We start from the raw sequence: 15,312 nt of genomic DNA, 5'->3' as shown, positions 1-15,312 counted from the left end.
GCCACTCCTACCCTGGCACTGGGATTTGTAGTGGCCAGGATAATCCCCAGTCATCCACATGCCTATACCCATGAGAGGTGACATATCCAAAATATGCACAGTTATGGCAGTTCAAGTGTCAGAGGGACAGAATGGGACCAGCAGTAGTGGCAAGGATCACACACCTCCTCAAGTGTGCTTCACACACCTGCAGCAAAGGGCAGGCCTGAATGCCAGGCAGGAGTCAAGATTTGCAGAGCCTTGAGAGATGGGATAGCTGAGTGCTTCTCCACCATTTCAAATCCAAGGACTCTCTTCTGAAAATAATTAGCAGACCACCTTGTTCAGGGCTGGCACATTGTCACAGCAGCTCATCAGTTTTTAAGCAATAAAGATCAGCTGAAACTTTGAACATTTATGAATTATTTTTCTGTGGTGTGTTCATTCGGTGCGTGTCTAGAAATGCCCACATACATTATTCCTTCACTGGTTTGCTTCTTTAGCAGCCATTCCCACGGGACACAGGTGGAGGATCTCTGGTCCAGCCTAGTTGCCTATTGCCTCTGCAAAGTTGGGTCAGCTGCACCTATGTGATCCCTGACAGCTCTTTTTCTACAGCACTGAAAACCTGCTGGGAACAACAGTGTGAGCTCCCTTATTAGAAAACTCAGTGCTACTGAGATGAGTTTTAATTGCTTTTTTTTGTGGGGATGTATCCTATTGTACAATATGGTACTCCAGGTATAACATCCAGGAGATTTTAATTTAAAGAAATAAAAGAAGGAAGACTGTTGCCTAACATATAGATATAAAAAAGACAATTTCACATCTGGATGATTGACTCCAATTTACAGCCATCTTGTAACTATAATCATCTCAACAACGTGGCTTGCCAAGGGTTTTAGGGCAGCTAACTGAATTATAACAAATCTTTCCAATTACAACGTTTGTAATGAAGGCAGTTAGTGAAGCCTCAGTGGCCTTCCCTTATCGTTTACCATTGACTGATTGCTCACTGGAGGAAGATCTTACCCTTCAGCATGCCCCTCATCATTGTTTTTGCTTCCATCACCCTGAAGCATCCCTATGCATCCAGTGAAGAAGCAGCCAATTGCATTGCTGCACCTTTGCACTGTTGTAATTATTTTGTAGAATAAAACCACCACAACAAGGGGAAAGGGCAAGCCTGCCATTTTCTTTCCTTTTCCTGGGCCCATTGGAGCTCTCATTAAGGAGGTATTTAAGCTACCGTTTTCCCAATACTTGCTATATATTTGCTCACCACCTTGCTAGAGGGCAATTCCATGCTCTCTGGGGACACAGGTGTCCTCTTCTGCTAGAACAGAGCAGGTCTGCTGCTTACTCACAGACACTGTATTTTGAGGAGAGCATGGGCCACCCAGAGCATTCGCTTCACCCTTCTGGTTCTCTGTGGCTGTGTCTCCAACACCAGACACACCAACATGGGCCACCTCCTCAGCACATCTCTGCTTACCAGTCAGAGCAGAACAAAGCAAAATGGCCCCAACACACCAGGAGGCCAAAGAAGAAGGTTCCTCTCCTGCCTCACGTGATGTGCCTTCATGCAGCACTGACACTGCCTGAAGGAGAAACCAGTCCTGTCTGGGATGCAGGGGGGCATCCAAATTGCATCCTTTGGACATGACAGAATTTCTTCCATCTATAGAAGTAAACATTCTCCAGCAACTCCTGTGTCTTTTTAAGTGCAGTCAGTTGCAGCTCATGAAACAGAACAGAAAAACTAAGGGTTCATGCCAAAAATCATCACAGGAGACTAAGATCAGTCTTCCTTCCTGTTCTTCAGCATCCTAACAAGCTCAGTAGTGCCCCCGTCATGAGGGGTCTCTGTGTGAGAGAGCTCAGCATCCATGGGTGGCCAGCCCTGGGTAGTACTCCCTACTCAGGCTGCTCACCAAGACTCTTCCAAGCACACAGGCAACATCTAACATGGAAGTCATCAAACCAAATACATATGTCTACGCTGTTGACATCCATCCTGGAGCTTGCTCCTGGTGTAACTTCATAGTCCAGAGAAAAATAACTTCTTTGTCTTGTTCTGAGGTGACTTCTATAGCAGTTGAGAGATATTGCACCCAAGAACTGCCTAATTCTCCAGGTAGCCATCCAGTAAGCCTGAGGGGACCAAGGTTGTGGTCAGTGGCTACAGTGTGACACAATTAAATGATGTGAAACTCAACCCAGCATCCAAAAGAAGTCCTTTGGCTGGCAATACACCATAAGATACCTATCCAGCATCTTGCAGCTGCCCAAGTTAGCTCTTGAATTAAGCCATGGCTTAACATGGCTACAAATGGATGATGTGGCATTACTGTGGCAAAAAAATAGCACTCCATGGCTGAAGTGAACATGTTAGTGTTGATTTCTGCAAGCAGCTACTGGGAAGACAGGTGTGTAGAGCCTCAGATTCACATTACAAAGATCAACCATCTCTGGGCTTGACACAACATCCAGCAGTTCCAACAACAGCCAGTGAGTGCAGACATATTCTCAAGTGGATTGAGTTGTTTTTGTTTGCCCAATATAAATAGAAAAAAATTGATGGCGATGTGTGACTGTGTCTGAGACTTCTAAAACCATCAGTTGTCATTATACAAATAAACAAACAGTAACAAAAGCAAGTTGCAACCTAAGTGGGCTTTAGAAGTCCCCTGTAGTAGTATTGCACCAGGCCATACCTGTGCATTCGTCCTTAAAGGCTCAAGTTATCTCCTTTTGAAGTCAATAGGATTTTGTGACATAGTAGTGGAAAAAAAATGTTTTTTCACCAGCAATGAATGTCAATTGTTCAAAAATTTCAGGTATCCTGAGACCACCATTTCTCCTGCTGAAATAGTCTTTCACTCTTTCTTTGTGTTGCTTTATCACCTGGCTGTCTCTGATAGCAGCTCCTCATTCTGATACCAAACATTTCCTGGGAAAGTGGGTGTCTTCAAAGTTTCTGCAGCACCTGACACAGAAATGATGACAATAATAAGGATTCTTCTATTTCCAAAGGAGATAGAAAGGGGCATTGCAGATTTTAACAAAGAAATCACTATCCTCCTTTAACAAGCAAAGCTAAAGGTCCCAAGTGTCCTTGACTCCCAGCTTCAGGACTTTTTTTATCACTTTGTAGTACTGACCATTATAAGCCTTGGATATCTACTGTGCTGCTCTGGTTTCATTGCCAGCAAGTCATAACTTATTCAGTCAGACAAACCAAAAGCCTATCCTAAGACTTTACTCTTCTGCCACCATGACTTAACTCTCATCATTATCAGCAGATAGCACTCCTCATACTCAGCCTGCAGACAAAATTTGGTTTTCTTAATGTCGCTACATTGAGCCAGGGTACTTCTGCATTGTGCACAGCACTCTCAATAGAGAGAACAAAGAGCTACTTCATGTGTGTGTTCTATAAGTGTGGAACAAAAAAACAACCTCCACAAATTTAGGAAGTCTTTTCTATTAGAAAAGCTCAAAGTTTGAGATAGATTTGTTCCACAGGATGGTCTACATCTAGGATACTGACTACATAACTATAAATATAACTGAATATACAACTGTGCTGAACAAAGGGGAGAACTGGTGGACATCTGCCACTGAATCTCCTGCTCCAACTACTCTTGCTCCTGAATGGTGCTGTAATTTACTTTTCTGCTCTTTATTAGATGCAGAAATACTTAACTCATTGCTTCTGCTCCTTAGTTTAGCAAACTACCATCTGAGCTTTTTCTTAACTCCATCACAGGAATAATAAGGAAGCAGAGTGAGCTTCAGCTACAGCCCACACCACCCTCTCCCCCCATGGTGTATACACATTTTGAAGAGAAGGTAGAGCCTACGGGAGGTGTGCTCTCAGTAGCAGAACCAACACGACTAGCTTCCCTGTCCTAGTCACAAAAGTATTTTGGTATACTAATCTGGTGTGGGGAATACCCTGGTCACTAGAAGAGAAGCTATTATGTTTATGACACCATTAGAAAAAATCAAAATTCCAATTTTAAAAGCTAAAAAATCTTGTTTCCTCCCTTTCTCCCTGTTAAAGACCTCTGCATCATTTCAAACATCATTTCTGCTAAAAGAAATACCCCCTACTCAAATGGGCAGAAACCTCACAGGGATTTGCCTGCTGGCAAACCCTCAGCAAGCTGAAGAAAGCAAAATTAATTTATTTGAAGGACTCGATGCATGTGCATGGGGATGAGTGGCACCTTTTTCCCTGGGTGAGGGCAGATGCTGTGAAGAAGAGTATGTTAGAGCCACAAGATGAGCCATTAATGTGTTTCAAACCCTCAAAAAAAAAGGCAAGCAGTGAAATTGCCAGACCTTTTTTTGTCCCTGCTACAGCAAGGGGTTTATCTACTCCAGGGGAAATGAGAGGAAATGCTAGCATCTTCCCCAGCCTGACCTCAAATGGAAGAAGTGGTGTCCTGAGGTTAGCCCAGTTCTGCCCTTAAAATACCACATTGAGACAGTAAAAAGTTGCACAGTCTCTGATCTGTCTTTAGGAAACAGAGGCTGTGAACAGCTTAGCTACACAGAGGTTAACACAAGCCAGAAACCAACTCCAGAAGGTGCAGGGAAGGAAAAACAGAGTCAGGGCAAGGACTTGTTCCTCCAGTGCCTTGGCTATTCTGATCTTGAGTTAGAAACTCAAAGCTGAGGATTTTTTGTTGATTTTTTTTTTTTTCATTTCCCATTATTTTGTAACTGAGCTATGACATTCTACCTTGCAAAACAGAGACAAGGTCATCCTGTCCTGTGGCTTTGTGTACCAGCTCTTCTGGCCAGCCTACACAGAAGTTCCACCAGATCAATTGCAACAGGTTGTATCTTTGGGTTGATCATGTCTGGATATCTGAAAAGTAAACCAGTCATTTCCAACAAGCAGCTGTTACATCCCAGCCCACCAACCCAGTAATAGAATCCGGTTCTTTCCAGCTCTCAGATATGTCAAAAAAAAAAAAAAAAAAAAAAAACAAAAAACCAACCCTGAAATATTTTGGGAAGGCATCACCTTCTTTCCTTGGATGAGTTTTTATTTCTTCCCACAAAGGAAAATGTGAGCCATGATACTTGACAGAGATGATAGGAAAGAGATACAAAGGCAATGAAAAAAACAAGGCTCATTTTTTAAGTGATGCCATCAAACATTACAAGCCTTGCCACTTTTCTCTGGGAAATAGTGGCTTCAGAGAGGCAATTGCCCCCACATCTGGGTAAGAAGTAGCTGTGATAGTTCCACATAATTCATTTGAAGTATTATCACCTCCCATCATTGACAAAGTTGCCTATTTGTTCACTGTGTTCAGGGGAAAGGTCTAAATACACCCAAACTACATGCAAAAGGATCTTCAGAAGTTCTGTGCATGTCAGAAGAATCTTTTTTACTCAGCAGGCTGCATTTTTCAGTACCAGTAGTATTCTAATACAAGAAATTCAGTTCAGATCTGCTATAGATAAAAAGAGCACTCCAGGATGGAAGCTAATTAAACACCTCAAGTCACTTTTCTAACATTCTAGCTTTTCTTTGCGTATTTTTCTCAGTTTCATACTGAAACAACATGAAGAAAATATAAAAGTATTATTTATTCTTTTGTCAAATCCCTGATCTACAAAGCATGAAAATCTGTTTTGATATACAATTCATCTTCTAACTTGCATAGCCATCACATTTTGAAAACTTTTATAGCGCTTGATAGTTGTCATTTTTCTGTAAGAGAAGCATTCAGGGGAAAAAATCCCAATAGTCAAGTTCAAAATCTGCTCCTGCTCATACTGTCAACATATTGATTTTCAACATTTGCTTATGATCAATAATACTGAAAACAGAGAAAGTCGAATAAATCATCAAAGGCCTTTCTTTTATTATTACTATGGAAGGCATTCAAGTATTTGAATTTGTCACATACCCCATTACAAAAAAAAAACCAAAACCCAAACAGTAAAATGAGCATGAGTAGTTTTTCCCCTTAGACCTCTGAAGAAGTCATATTCCAAGTCTTGCTAGAACATTTTGGCAATATTCAACTATTTTGGGAAATTCACAAGAAGCTTGTCTCCCCCAAGCTGTTTATCATGTGCTGTCCATTTTTTTGCCCCTGCAGCCATGGGCTCTGCTTTACCTCCAGCTGTGACCTCTTGGGAGATGAGTTCCCCACAGGAGCCTCTCTCAAACTCCCAGCTCCCCAAACTGCAGCTCCATAAAGGTTTGAAGTGAATGATGCTTCTGCTTAATCACAGATTAAGCAGCCAGATGCCATGAAATCAGTGTAAAACAAACTTCTGATATATGTTACGGAGACTGACAGACAGCTGTATGAGCATGAATGATCCCACTCTCGGGCTCTGGGAACATTTGTATTCAATACCCACACCCAACAAGTCTTTGAAGTTGTTGTTAAGATTTTCAACACCAATGCCAATTATGATAGACAGCCAAACAGTTGACCTTTACAGCTCTAAATTTTGTAGCTGATCACAGAGCAGTCGAATGGGTGGTGACTTTTTTAATTCAAGCCCTTAAAGCAGACTTCAGAGCAGAAAGACTGTTTTCATTACCAAAGTCACAAGGCTTGTTTGAACATCTATTGGTACTAAAAGGTAGGTTAATGACAGGATTTTAGCTTTGGGTTTTCATTTATGAATTTAGCCTGGTCTGTAACATCTTGCCAGAGAAGGTTATGTTTGTAGCAAATGAAATGAAAAGTGCTGTTGTTAACTCAGAATTTCTTATAAAGAGCTTACATGATAATTGTTTAGCCTTACAGTTCAGGTCTAAGTTTCATATATCTGGCTACTGATCTAGGAGTACGTTTAAAGATATTCTTAAAAGTAGTCTCCTTTAAGACAAAGAAATGCTACATAATTAAATTTTGTGTAACAAAAAGCAAGAAATAATAAAAGCAGCATTAAGAATTACTACATGGGTTCATTCTGTAGACCTGATACCTCTGTCTAAGCTTTGGAAACAGGAAACATGGACTTATTTATACTCCTGTGTAAAATAGCTTTATGTTTATCTATGGAGCTAATACCTGTGGTCAAAGAGCACAGTTAAAAGAATAAAGATTTTAGATAGCAAGGCAGTGGGCACTCCAGTAAAATTTGCAGGCAGGCAGACAAAAGAAGGAGAAGACAAAAATAGGAATCTGTCAACATGCATCTTTGGGAGATCATTTATCCTATTCACAGCTACCAGCAGGAATGAAAAGCTTGTTACTGTTCACTAGTTACAAAATGCGAAACAGAGGTCTGGGATGAAATTAAACAGCTTTAACTCCACAGTTCTTTAAAATACTCATGAAATTATTTCTGTTGTATGTTTTAAGTGAGTCACTCATCATACTGTTTCAAGGGTGCAGCATTTTTGAAACTCTCTCCTAAATGCAGCCCCAGATCCTGAGTACCTTTGACAGATGGGCAACACTTTTCAGTTTCAGCAAGCGGTGACTTAACTGCTGTCTGAGAGACAGAAGAAGCAGCACACAGTGTATTCCAAGACTATATATCATTTCAGACACATTTTTATATGGAGTGTTTGTACAAACTCCTGTGAAGAGCTTAGAATTTTTAAACACAAGAGAACATTTTGACAGGCATTAACTTAAAGAAAACAGATTCCTGAAAACTGAGGGTTTTCTCTCGGATGCAGCAATGTTTGCTGAATAAATACACAGGAAATACAAGCTGATGGTTTCTTTAAGAAAACCCATATAATACATTTAAGAAAACCCCTGTGGTGCATTAACATATATGAAAAATCAAAGTAAGAGTTGTCATCTTACCAAAGCAATGCACCCACTGTGCTGCCTAAGAACAGAAAGGCAGCGACTGTGCAGCAACATTCAACTCCTCCCTGCCAGCAATGGGATTAACTTCATTGTGCTGTCCTCCAGAGTCTGGAGGTGGCTTTACTTGTTGCTTTGCAGAAAAGGAAAAGAATAAAAATTAAAAAATAAATTAATAAAGAACTCACAGAAACAAGAAACCATTTAGGAGTTCTGCTAAGAATGCCAACTCTGCCCCTGAGGTGTGAAAAACTGTGACAATGGTGGATAGAAGAAATTATATGTAGGTGACACTGTTAAAGATTGCACTTTAATGGTCTGCCCTGGGCAAATATTATCTTCTTTTTCCATTCTTCATTCTGCTTCCCCCCACATCTCTGACAGTAATGTAAAGTTTCATTTTTCAACTATTAATAAATTGGTAGTGCTATAAAAACCTTACATCTGGTTGAATAATACCAAATTAACAGCCTAACCACTGATCAAATTTATTTCTATATAAACAAAGACTGTCTGCTTTGGTATCAGTGACACTGTATTAGGTTAAACTCAGAGAAGATCAGCATCACTCTCAACATTACTGTCTAGAATAAAGCTTTTTCTTCTCCTATTCATTCATATTCAGTCTGAGGCCAGATTAATTTTTAAGAACCATATTGCTTAAAGATTAAGCTGCAGGTGAATTTCTACCAATTTGATTGAAAGCCAAATTTTAAGCTGATGCAATCAAACAACAGCAAAATACAAGATATTTTTTTAAATTTGTTCCCATTAAGATATTTTATTTAAGGCTGGTTCACACTCATTTAGCTTAAGAGGCAAACAGCTTCCACACCTGTTCAAAAGGTTTGTCCTCAGCTAGAGGTTACAGCCCATCAGCTGAGATGCAGGAATTAATTTAGCTGCCCACACTTAGTCCTTTAAGCACAAAGGGGAAGCAGCTCCACAAACAAGTCCAGCCTGAACACACCCACCTGTCTGATCTTAGCTAGAATCAGTTCCTTCCTCATTTGATTTAACCCAGAATAATCCGTTATACCTCCAAAATATAAATACCTATAGATGCTTTGGGCAATTTACTTACAACCCCTCATTCTTGCTGTGATCCAGATCCTAAGCCCTGATATTTGGCCCATGCAAATTCTGCTCAATGCAGATTTAAATACCTTTCTGTTAATCAAGATATATATATGCTCTGCCCCAAGAAATCCTTACCTCTGCTTTGATTGGGCTTGATCGTGTAGACCTGCTATGCCTTTCTCTCTGCTCCCATGGCTGCAATGTCTGGTGTCAGTGGGGGCACTGGGCAGCTTGCAGGGTCAGTCTTCAAAGCCTTGATTACGATGGATACTGAGATACCCCTGCTCCCATCAACAGCACCATTGCCCCGTACTGCCCTGGCCTCATGGAGAAGACACTTGGCTGGTTCCTGGTGTGTACCTACAACTCCATCCCTACCAGTTTATATTTTTCCTTTGCTCTGTGCCTAAAATCAAGCCTTCACTTACATCTTGAGTTTCAGTATGCAGCAATGTCTTGTTACTCCCCCTTCGTATATGCCTCCACTTACTCCTCTGACATTTTTCTTCACGCTCTTGCTTCTCAGCCTGTAGTTCCTTGTGGTTCTTTAGCATTCTTTAGCATTCTCACTCTGGCCTCTAATTTTCTCATCACAGCAACTTAATTTTCTACACAGCACACTCCAGGAACAGCTGCTGCTATTCCACCGGGGTCCTTCTTTCTCTCTCAGCCTTCCTGTCAGAAACCTGCAGGTGTGCTCCAGTTGCCCCATTTCTGCCTGTCTGTGTAGACATGTGGCCCCAAATTTTCTGGGGATTTCCAGTATTCAGGTGTGCCCCTCACCTGCTAGGGAGGTATTTCTGCAGCCTGTGCCAGCTGTAAGAGCATGGGAAAAGGGATAATCTCACAAAAGGGTTTCTAGGAAGCCTCCCCTTTTTTAAATTTCAGGGAACTCAACCACAGCAATACTGCAGTGTTGTAGCACTCAAGCTCTAAGTACTGCATGTCCTTCTCTGCTCCTGGATGTTACACATTTGGGGACACCCTGTGTAAAGCCCACCCAGTGTCCCACCAAATCACAAGGTATGCTGGCTAGAACTCGTGTTTGTATATCTCCAAGGGACATCCCCCCACCTCCTAAGCACCCCATCCCTATGCTTGCTGCTGGAATTCACAGACGCTTGCAGGCATTTGGGATCAGCATTTCCTTGTGGGTGGACAGGGCCACCAGTCAGCCTAAAACCCTTCTGAAAACTAGACCAGTATTCTGCAAAGAAAAAAATAAGCTTAATGAAACAGTCTTGAAACAAATTTATAAAAGGAAGCTTGCTCGCTCTCTCTGCTAACTGCATCCTGGCTTAGATCCAGGGAGAGCTGCTGCTCTCTTTATTTCATCCAGCTGAAGCACTGTCAGGGCATGTCTCAGCTCCAAGAGCCACAGTCAGAGCTTTAAGAGCCTGGGAAGCCTGAGTAGTTAATCTTGAACACCTTTGTTGCTTTCCAGCTCCCTAGGCAAGGCACAAAACAAGATGCCACCTTGGAGATGCTGCTGTTTCTAGAGACCCCTTCCTCCTTTGCAGATTGTTCAGGTGCAGACATCACATGGAGTGTTACCTGCAGCTGATAAACTAGATCTTTAATCAAGAGATGCATTTTTATCATACAACCTGTGGGACTGTTGTCTTTTATAACCTGTCTTCAGAAAGGCAATGTCCCTTGGGCATAGGCCAGGCACAGCCTTGTATCACGATTTCTGTGTCCAGGGAATTTCAGGCTTTCCCAGGCAGGAACACAGAGAATAACCACCAGGTTAATTTTCCCTGCAAGCACCTCATGTACTCTCTGCAAATGAGATGCTCCTTGCACTCCAGCAGGACAGCCTTTAATCCTACATCCACTGAACTGAAACAGCTCTGGTGCCAAAAAGGGTCTGTCCACCTTCCCCCTCTCCAGCAATGCCTCCCTTCCCCTTTTCCCCTACAGCCAGCACTGATACAACCATGTGAACATCACACTCAAGCCAAACACTTCTTCAGCATATGTTTTGCTTGCTGAACCCCCTGAACCAGCACACCGTGGAGCCAGACACACAGCAGTGTCAGTACTAAAGAAGCAGCCAGAGCAAGCGGTCTGGCTCTTTGGACAGGGGGAGGGGGAACTGGACCTCTCCCTTCAGCAGCAGCCCATGGTTAAGTTGGCTTAACCACTTACTTCATTCTCTGTTCTTACAGCATGAAAGCTACATTTCATGCAAACACATAAAATTACTATCATGGGCTGTACAAACAAAGGATACAACTAGAGACACAGCAGAAGGGTGAAGGGCAAGTTCCTAACCTGACTGACCGTACAGTGGCCACAGGCTTTAACACCTTCATTGCTGAGCCCATGGAGATGTGGCATGCTGACACTGAAGGCTTACACATCTTCAGCATGCACACAGGTTAGAAATCTATTCATTTTCCACAATAAATGCAATTCTACAGCTCTTTCTGGGCTCATAATCTTTCCATCATGTCCCTTCACCATTCAGGGTGGCTTGTCTGAAAGCTAGCAGTGGCAATACAGCCTCCAAGACTTTGCCCCTAATGCAGTTAGGAACTACATTCAAATGCCTCTAGGACTGTAGGTTTGTGAACTTCCACGCAGCAGCTGTTGCAGTAGCTCATAAAATGTTGCCTTGACTTCAGTATCTTCATGTTTGGTTTTGGTGAGAACAGCAAAGTCTTTCTCAAGGAGCTGTTCTGTCATGTCTGCTACAGGATTTGATAAGAAGCAAGTGGTAAATGTCACTGGCATCTTCACTTACCAGTCAGCTGAAACTCAGCTTGGTACTTTTGGACTTCCACTTTTAAGTGCTTGTTGTTCAACTATTTCAGCAATTTAGATAAGCTGGAAGCATGAAGCAAGGACATACAACAGCCTTCTGGTAATGAATTTGCTTCAAGCTACTTGATGATATATGAAGAAAGGCATCTAAATCTAGCAATGACAGATGCTGAAAGCTACCACCGGTGATGAAGACCTGTACTCACCACAGTATATCAGGTTTAAAAGTAGATCTGAAAAGTGCTTGGGAGCTAGTGAATAAAATGTTGGTATTTTACTTTAAGAACCGTGATTGGAATGGTAGATGTTGCTTTAATAAACTATGTTTTGTACCTACTCTTAGTAAATCACAGGGAATTGACAATCTATACAGGAGAGGAAGGCTAGAGCTCAGCTTGCAAGCAGACTGAATTACTTCTCACTACAGATTTGAGGTTATTGGCAGACAGCCCATGTTGCCATTTAGTCCTCATAGCAAGCATGTTTTAAAAAATATTTTCCATACAGACAGACACACAGTAGCCGCTGAGACTCCAGAGAGCTGCCATATAAGCCCTCCTGCCCTTTGGAGGACATGGTGTGATTTCCAGGTAATCCAAATCAAAACAGAAACTGCAATTATATCTGTACCAGCAAATTGATAGTTCTCCACATGGCAAATAATGAAGAGAAAGGAAAAACACTCCCAGAGAATGAGGAAAAATGCACTGCTTCCTTTTCTGCCAGGAGCTATGAGCATGTCTCCATCTTGGAAGAAGAGGAGCATTCCTGACAAGGTACTGCACCCTGACCCCTCTAGGGCCTGGTGGCTTTCTCACAGGCAGTAGTGACACACACACTCCCCAGTCACCATATCTGCATCTACATGGACAAGGCAGGAGTTTGAAATCATGTAACTGTGATTTAATATTGCCATGTAATAGCCTTCTGAGTCTTGGTAACTGTTGGTGACCAGTCTTACTCCTGCAATGACATCTCTGTTCTGCACTGCTGCTCTTGCAAGTACTGGTCTGTAACTCTGATTGTATCTGGCCAGAAGAAGTCACCAAACTAGAAAGGTAAGCACATTTTCACTTGTTGTAGGGCTGTAAGTAAAAAGATCATTAAACTTGACCGTATATTTGTGAAAAATACATAAACATTCAAGAGCGAAAAATAACAGTGAACTAATTCTATCTACCTTCAGATAAATCACTGCTTGTGGTTCACTGGATGTTTGGTTTTTTGTTGTTTTTTTTTGGTTGGTTGGTTTTGATTTTTTTAAATTTGACTTTTTAAAGCAATATGTAAAAACTGCCTAAAGCATCATTCCTCTATTAGGTCAAATCAACACAAGGAGGGGGTAAGCATTTTGAGGACCGACCCTTCCATGGCACTTGACATCCAATGTCTAGAAACAAGATGACCAAGATGCAAGAATCTAGAACCAAATCCACTGCCACTCACAGTCCTGAAATTTGATTTGAATAGAAACTAATGTGTCTTTAACAGACTAATGTCTTCTGTCACTGGGGAAATGTTAGGCAGAAGAAAATGATAACTGTAATGTTTGCTCATACTTGATTACTATTTATCTTCCTCTTCTCCTCCCTTCTATATTTTAAACAAGAATATCCTCCTATTTAAATACCTCTTAGGTTGCTACTAAAATAATCAATGAAACACTTTCCACAAAAAACCCACGCAGATTTACTCATTAAGGTATCTTCTTTATCTTTCTCTTCTGGCCTACGCAAACACACTCACCTATGAAGTATTTTTAGCAATGTATTTTGGTTGTGTGTTAGTCCCCCTTTAGACAGACCCTTAGGCTATTGCTTTTTTGAATGATCAAAATAGAATTGCACCAGCTTCTGGATGACTAATTGATGCAAATTGTACTGACACAGCTGCTGATTTTCCTGTTTTAAATTACCAACTGTTTTGATGCAAAAGTCATTAAAAAGAGAGAATAACTTAGTAAATAAAAATGCCATTTTTCATGTTGTTGGCCAGGCTGAATCCACTAATAACTTTCAAAGTACTTTAAAAATTATTTTCTTTTAATCAGCTCAGCCAAAATGCAGTGGCTGTTGTTTTAACATTACTGTGTCATTGTCTGGTTTGGTCTAGTTTGAAACCGGACAGGAATTTGTAGAGTTGCAAGAACTATGGTGGTATCAGTACTCAGAATGGAATGAGAGAGGCAAAGGGAAAGGAGGGAAAGGGGCAGCAATGGAAGAAAACCCGGGTTTTTATTACAGGACAACATATCTGTATTCAGTATTAATCATGTCACTATTAATCAGAAGTACCTTCTTGTTTTTTCATGTCATTAACAGACTGCTTTTTAGAAACCAAAAAGTCTGTGAGAAGATCCAGAACAATGTGTCTGTTTTCATAATTATTTTCTCCTGACTTTCTCAAAAAAAACCTCTTTTCTGCCAAATAGACTTTTAATACTAAATACTAGCCTCCCTTCCCCACCCTTCTCCAAACCAACCTTGCCTTTTCCAAAGCCATTTTGGCAAAGCAGTTGTTCGAATTTTTACAAAGGTGATGAATGAAGAGCATTTACCACCTCTGGCCCCCTTCACAAGAGAGTTGTGAGCTGTAGTGCAGCGCTGAGCAGCAACCAGAATCTGTAGCACAGAAGCGAGAAACTGTGGAAACCTGTAAACGAGGGATTTAGAATAGTTCCTTATCTACAGTCTTGTGTAGGAAGGCTGTGTGGTAGAGAAGCTGCACCACTAACACAGTGCCCTGAATGGTTCTGGGTGAAAGACTCAGTCATCTGTTTTCCCCCAGTGCAAGTGCTGATGATGAGCATGGCCTTGAGGTGGGATGAGAGCCAAGACTGCTCTCCTGGGGCACCTGCAGGAGCAGGGGAGGGGAAGGTGCCAGGTTGAGAAATGCTACTGTCTCCCATGCCACTTCATGGCCTGAGAAGCCGACAAGTCCTCCAGTGTTGCCTAAAATAGCTGGAGCACGTAGACAACTACTTCAGCAAATGTGCCTAAGGTGCTCAAGGGCAATTCTCCTGGGAATCTTCACTCTTTCCTTACCCAAAACATTTGCAGGTCAACATGTGAGGGAGTTTTAATTTAATGTTAACAGGAATAAAAATACAACTGTAACTCTCGTGATGCAACTATGATCCCCTAGAAAAACAGGCTGTCTTGTAGCTGTAGCCTTCCTCTTCACCAGACTCCTATTGTCCCACGTACTCTGTTAGTTCTTTAATCTCAGTAATAGACTCACTAGCATAACATTTTAAGAACATTGGAGCTGGGATCACAGCGTTTTCCCAGAGTTAGGGTGTGAATACAACATTCAAAGATGTGATACCTTAATAAAAATAAACTAATCTGCTATAACACAGGGAATATCTTGAAGCATATTTATTAATTTCACCAGGATTATATGAACTGCTCAGATCTTTAGGTTTGTCTTGTATTGTGCTATAATTTATGCTACTGTGCAAGGAAAACGAGACCCGATTCTAGCTTGCTTAATCTATCTATGCATAGGTCAAGGATTAAGTGTTATCAGTGTATTAATAGACTTGCCTGGAGAGAACAAGAATTAATGCATCATCAATAAAGGCAACCTTGCTAAAGTTAAAAATTGCTGGGTTTCTGAAGTCTGTTGCAAAGTATGCTGAGTACATTGGCTCTCAGCATTTTGTACC

This window comes from Heliangelus exortis, chromosome 1 (genome assembly GCF_036169615.1).
Source record: "Heliangelus exortis chromosome 1, bHelExo1.hap1, whole genome shotgun sequence".
NCBI classification, from domain to species: Eukaryota; Metazoa; Chordata; class Aves; order Apodiformes; family Trochilidae; genus Heliangelus; species Heliangelus exortis.
The sequence above is the reverse complement of the archived record's forward strand: the minus strand, read 5'-3'. Positions refer to the sequence as shown.